At 36.4% G+C, this 6000-nt stretch overlaps 1 protein-coding gene across 1 annotated transcript in view; it reads right to left on the bottom strand.

Annotated features, from left to right (window-relative positions):
* LOC149411194 (NAD(P) transhydrogenase, mitochondrial-like) overlaps positions 1-5698 on the bottom strand; it is a 66537-nt gene extending 60839 nt beyond the window's left edge. The window contains exon 1 of the mRNA XM_089647577.1: positions 5204-5698. The gene's annotated coding sequence lies outside the window, so the exon portion shown is untranslated. The remainder of the gene's footprint in view (positions 1-5203) is intronic.
* Positions 5699-6000: the final 302 nt, after the last annotated feature.

Raw genomic sequence — 6000 nt, forward strand, 5'->3', positions numbered from 1 at the left:
GGGCCCCTGTACTATCGAGCGGCCCGGACAGCGGTAACCGGTTGTAAAGGGTCTCCCTCAACCAGCATCTCCCAACCGGCCCGCCACGCAGAAGGTGGGCCGACGCACCCGCCACCAAGACCTGGGCAAACCTTAACCCATGAACCCGGGCACCCCTGCTAAGTCACCAAACGTAGCGAACCACTTGGGGTGACCTGTGGCAGAGGTGTTGGTCATCCAATAAATGGTTCCCAGGGCGGCGGTACCCATTCCCGCCTACCAAATTATCAGTTGGTAATCCCGAACAGAATAAAAGGGTATTGCTATCAGCTGTTTTTGCATTAATTTCAGGTATGCCGGTCCTTTAAATGCAAAGTCCCACAAAACGATAATGCTGATAAAACGTGGGTAATAAAACCTACGATTCAATTCATCGTTGCTTGTCATTTTGTATACATTTTCAGGTAGGCAGGTCCTTTTCATAAGTTTACTGCAACAAGTTGGCATTCCTGGGACATGACCACGTGACTAATCGAAAATGGCCGCCAAAACATATGGGAGCAAAAATGGCGCGTTTTCTGTCTCGCTCGAACATAATATTGTTATTATTATTTTAGGCAATTAGTGAAATCTTTCAAGGACGTTCTCAGAAGGCCAGAGTTGTAAAACAATAAACACAAAGACGAAAGAAAAATTAATTTAAATTTTAAAATGGAATTAGTACTTACCAAGATTCAGCAACCATAAAAATAATGAGATACGTTTTTCAGATTTGTATTTAAACTTTTGAAATGATAATGCCCCGTCTTTTAATTCAAATGCAGTAGTTACCTACTGGTAACTACACAAATATGACTTGAAAATGAGACACATCCTTTTTTGTAATTATATTATTCTTAGAATTTAATCGTGTTAAACGAATGGAAAAAAGATGAAGATGAAAAATCACGGGATGGTTTATCGAAGCAGAAAGTATGTATAAAATATAATCAATAGTAATAAGAATCATTGCTTTTCAAAACATCAAATTATCAATTTTTAGTAAACAAAAGAAATACACATCTCAAATATATAATTATTGAAAAATATAATCATTTTCTGATTATAGGTAGGTACTTACCTACTTTATCGCTTGTCTGAACTCACACAATCAGTTCCAATTTTGAAAAAATTTAAATTTCACAGTTTCTCATTGGTGTATAATGTAAGAAGTAGACTCCGAATGAGAATTTTTCTGTCTATACATTGGAATATCTATGGTTTTTAAGGACCAATTTGTTTCATACAAAAAGCGCGAAGTTATCGATCTATAGAAGTTGATTTATGATTGCAAGTGGTTGTCAAAGAATTCACTCCACAATGGCTGCTGATACCATATCTGATGACATTGAGGCATGGAACTGGCTGATGCAAGTAGACTGAATGCTGTAAAAATGAGATCCCCGAGGCGTATTTGTGGTAAAACCATTATGACCGTGTGCAAATAAATCACAAGTAGAACGCCCGAGAAAGACACAGTAGGTACTATCAGATGATCAAATATTGTGGCCATGTCAAAAGTAAGGATGAAGATAATAATAATAATAAATAAGTAATGAATTAAGCAAGGAGCGTGTGCCTAGACAGATATGTGTTGCGTTCTTTCCCCTCTGCATACCCCTGCGGGAAAACGACGAGATGCTTTTGCTTTAGTATAGGTATATATTTTTTTAAACTGTTTTCAAAGATAATATACTTATTACTTTTACGCATTTTTGACTCGTCGTAAGTTTTAAATTTGAAAGATTCAATACAGGATTTTCCAATATGAGGTGTTATTTGATATTCAATCGTAAAAGATCAATGGTTTCGTTGCTTGTGTGGCACGTAGCGCCGTCTTGTTGAAAGTAAACGTTGTCCAGATCAATACCATCCAATTCCGGCCATAAAAAATCATTAATCATCTCTCGATAGCGCAATCCATTCACCGTAACTGTTGCTCCAGCCTAATTTTCGAAAAAGTAAGGTCCAATGACTCCGCCGGACCATAAACCGCACCAAACAGTCACACGTTGAGGATAGAGAGGCTTTTCAACAATAACTCTTGGGTTTTCCGAGCCCCAGATGCGACAATTTTGCTTGTTGACGAAGCCACCGAGGTGGAAATGGGCCTCATCACTCAAGATGACTTGCATTTGATTCACTCAAGTGCATTTTAATAATTTCAATGCGTTGTTGAATCGTGTATCGTTCCATTTTTTATTGATGGCATAGTTTCTACTTGTCAAATGTCAAAAAATAACAGCTTCATAAGTAACATCTACCGAAATAGCGGGCTATTCAAAATAACACCTCTTATTGGAAAACCCTATATTACATTTGGCTATTACCTTATTGGCTATTGGCTATTTATGTGTAATGATAATTTTAAGTAATTTTAGTTAGGTTTTAGGTTTATTTAGTTCTAAACGTGTCTAAGTTATTAGTTTTACTGCAGTTAAGTCAATAACAGTAAATAATTTACCTTATAAGGGGGAGATGATTTGCATTTGATTCACTAAAGTGCATTTTAATTTCAATGCGTTGTTGAAGCGTGTATCGTTCCATTTTTATTAATGGCGTAGTGTCAAAAAATGACAGCTTCAAAAGTAACATCTACCGAAATAACGGGCTATTCAAATAACACCTCTTATTGGAAAACCTGTATTTTTACAAACAATCATTGAACAATGAAAATACATTTAAAAACACTATTTATGAAGCCATAATGGAAATATGTAGATTAGAAAATATTTATATCGGTAATAAAAATAATTTGATAAACTTTATGAAAACAAAATTTTCAAAAATACATTTATTATGTAACTAACTGATTATTACGGCAACCCTGGCAGGGGTAAGCAGATAGGATGTCTTACCTATATACAGCGCCCTTGAGGAGATTTTTCACGAAAACGGCGCTATATAAATTAGCCAAATATTAATATTATTATTATCACTCCTCCGTTGCCGAGGGGTAAGGCTCTCGACTAGCAAGCTGGAGGTCGCGGGTTCAAATACAAGTTAATTTTATTTGATTAATTTGTGTTATTTCACAAGCATGTTCCAGAGTAGATACTATCAGTATCACCCTAGTGTAAGACCACGATTTAGAATTGAAACGTTGCTTGAAATGGCTTTGGCCGTGTTTAGTGAATTTTTTTTAAATGACTACTGAAGAAGTATTTGATACACTTGATCGTGCCTCTTCTTCTTCGAGCGCATCCGACTACTTTATCCATTCACTCGCACATTCTTTAAAATATAAAATACAACAACAAACACATGAGCCTTGTCTATTTACGGTGAAGAAATACTATTTTTTACATTTTAATACTGTATGACATGTAAACATGTAAGGTTTATGACATGTAAGGTTTTCCAATAAGAGGTGTTATTTTGAATAGCCCGCTATTTCGGTAGATGTTACTTTTGAAGCTGTCATTTTTTGACATTTGACAAGTAGAAACTACGCCATTAATAAAAATGGAACGATACACGCTTCAACAACGCATTGAAATTATTAAAATTCACTTGAGTGAATCAAATGCAAATCATCTTGAGTGATGAGGCCCATTTCCACCTCGGTGGGTTCGTCAACAAGCAAAATTGTCGCATCTGGGGCTCGGAAAACCCAAGAGTTATTGTTGAAAAGCCTCTCTATCCTCAACGTGTGACTTTATGGTGCGGTTTATGGTCCGGCGGGGTCATTGGACCTTACTTTTTCGAAAATGAGGCTGGAGCAACAGTTACGGTGAATGGATTGCGCTATCGATAGATGATTAATGATTTTTTATGGCCGGAATTGGATGGTATTGATCTGGACAACGTTTACTTTCAACAAGACGGCGCTACGTGCCACACAAGCAACGAAACCATTGATCTTTTACGATTGAATATCAAAATAACACCTCTTATTGGAAAACCCTGTATTTCAAAACGTTACGACATAATAAAAAAATTGAATTTTCATTTAGACTTTTAGAAAAAGTCAATAGGTGTCTCATTTAAATATAAATCAGATATGTTTATCCGAGACACTATCTAGGTTACAAATCAATTCTTTAGAAATTCGTAATCATTCAAAAAGATTGTTGCCAAAATATGGGAAAAATTAGTTTATTCCGAATTTCAAATATGAGATCGACAAAAATTACGTATAATAATTAGGTCCAATGGTCGAGTGGTTAAAGCCATTGTCCCGGTAAGACAGATTTTGAGTTCGATTCACCGTTATCTTTTATTATTGTTATGTATCTTGTTCTGTTTCACGTTTCGTTAAGATGAATTAGTATTATCTTCTTCTTCAATGAAAACTTACTTCGCTAGTTCATAATTTCTTCGGAGAGGCCAATGAAATTGAATTTATCTACCCAAGAAAGGAGAAATTATTACGGTTTTGAAACTGTTTGGACTTCAAACGGAAGTAAGAAAAAATTGGCCTTAATTCGGACATACGGGTGTGTTGTGGGTACAACACGCATCTATCGGTTTATTTCTTCGGTTTATTAAATGATATTTCAGTTCCCCGCACACTATGCATACAATATGTAGTATTATGATTTAAAAAATGTAAATACATTGCGATAAAGCAATGAACGAATGAACTCTGCGATAGTAATACAGACAAACCGCCGATAGATCCGTTGTAATCACTCTTTCGCATAAACGACGCGTGTAACAGACAGTGAAATTGCAATGGAGGTCTTAACGACAGGACCATAAATAATATGGGCATTATAATTCTGTCAGGCAATATATTAATTTATGGATATAATAAAATCTAACTAACCATCGCGCCGTTTTCAGAAGGGGTAGGCAGAGAGACTGCCACAGAACTCCGTCTCGGCACACACACACTCTTCTGTTATTCTGACTCCTGACATGACCTGACTCAAATATTCTTGATTCACTATATCATGCCATGTCTTACCGGGCAATACTATTATAATAAAACAATATGTTCAAAGTTATATTATTTCGTTAGTAAATTATTGGTAACGTTGTAGAAGAAAAACTATACACATTACTTTAATTTAAAACTATTCAAGTACCCATTGCTAAAGGATGTAATATAACAAAGAAAAGTAAATGACACCGCACACTTTTTTCAGCAGCTGTTCCCCTAGCATTCAAAGCGGTTGCATTCGACAAATGCACTTGTATCTTGCTTTCATGTATGAAAAAGTAAATAAACAAAACTTACCACGTGTCAATTCGATAGTCTGAAGTTTGTTGATGATTTCCAGAAGATTATAATCTCACTTAAACTTTTAATAACAGAGTTACGAGGATTATTATATGAAGAGGAATGATTCAGCGCAGCAAACGTCAGGTTCAAAATTAATACGGCGGCTTTGGTTTACAATGTCAGTAATGTGATACTTTGTTTATTTTCGATTCGGTCGGCGTTTTTGGAATGATGTCTCAGTGTAATCGATCAGCTACTATTATTATTGTGATTTTTAAGGAAATTCTCGCGTGCCACGGACGACAGTGAACCCGCACGCGGGACGCGATATATCCAAAAATGAATCGTCGACCGAAAGGCGAAAGCTTCGAACCGGCTCGCAATATGCCGGACGGTTCCGAGCGCGAAAAAACTTGACTACAAAATTAACAAAGAGTAAAAAGAAACATAATAAATGCGGCTGTATGAAATTCGGCACGTCTACTTTCAGATACATTTATCGTGTGACTTTCCTTTGCTTTGGCGGGGTGCAGTCGAGAGATATAAGACATTTGCAACTCTAGCGGCGAGGATCGTCACTACATGATGCGAGCATTGAAATTTCGTGAAGCTCTGTTGCAAAACAGAAATGAAATCGTCCTGCGGCTTGATTGTGAACTATAAATAATGCCAAATTATGACGAAACATAAGCAAATTAGCAGTTTTTTCGTTCAAAATAGACCTCTACTCTAGATGGCACTGCTGATTCATGTCGACCAGTGAAATGTTAGGTAAATTGATGAGAGTTTCGTCAATTATGTGAATGGTCCTC

Source organism: Hesperophylax consimilis, chromosome 26 (assembly GCF_061612785.1).
Source record: "Hesperophylax consimilis isolate HC1 chromosome 26, BYU_Hcon_1.0, whole genome shotgun sequence".
Lineage (NCBI taxonomy): Eukaryota > Metazoa > Arthropoda > Insecta > Trichoptera > Limnephilidae > Hesperophylax > Hesperophylax consimilis.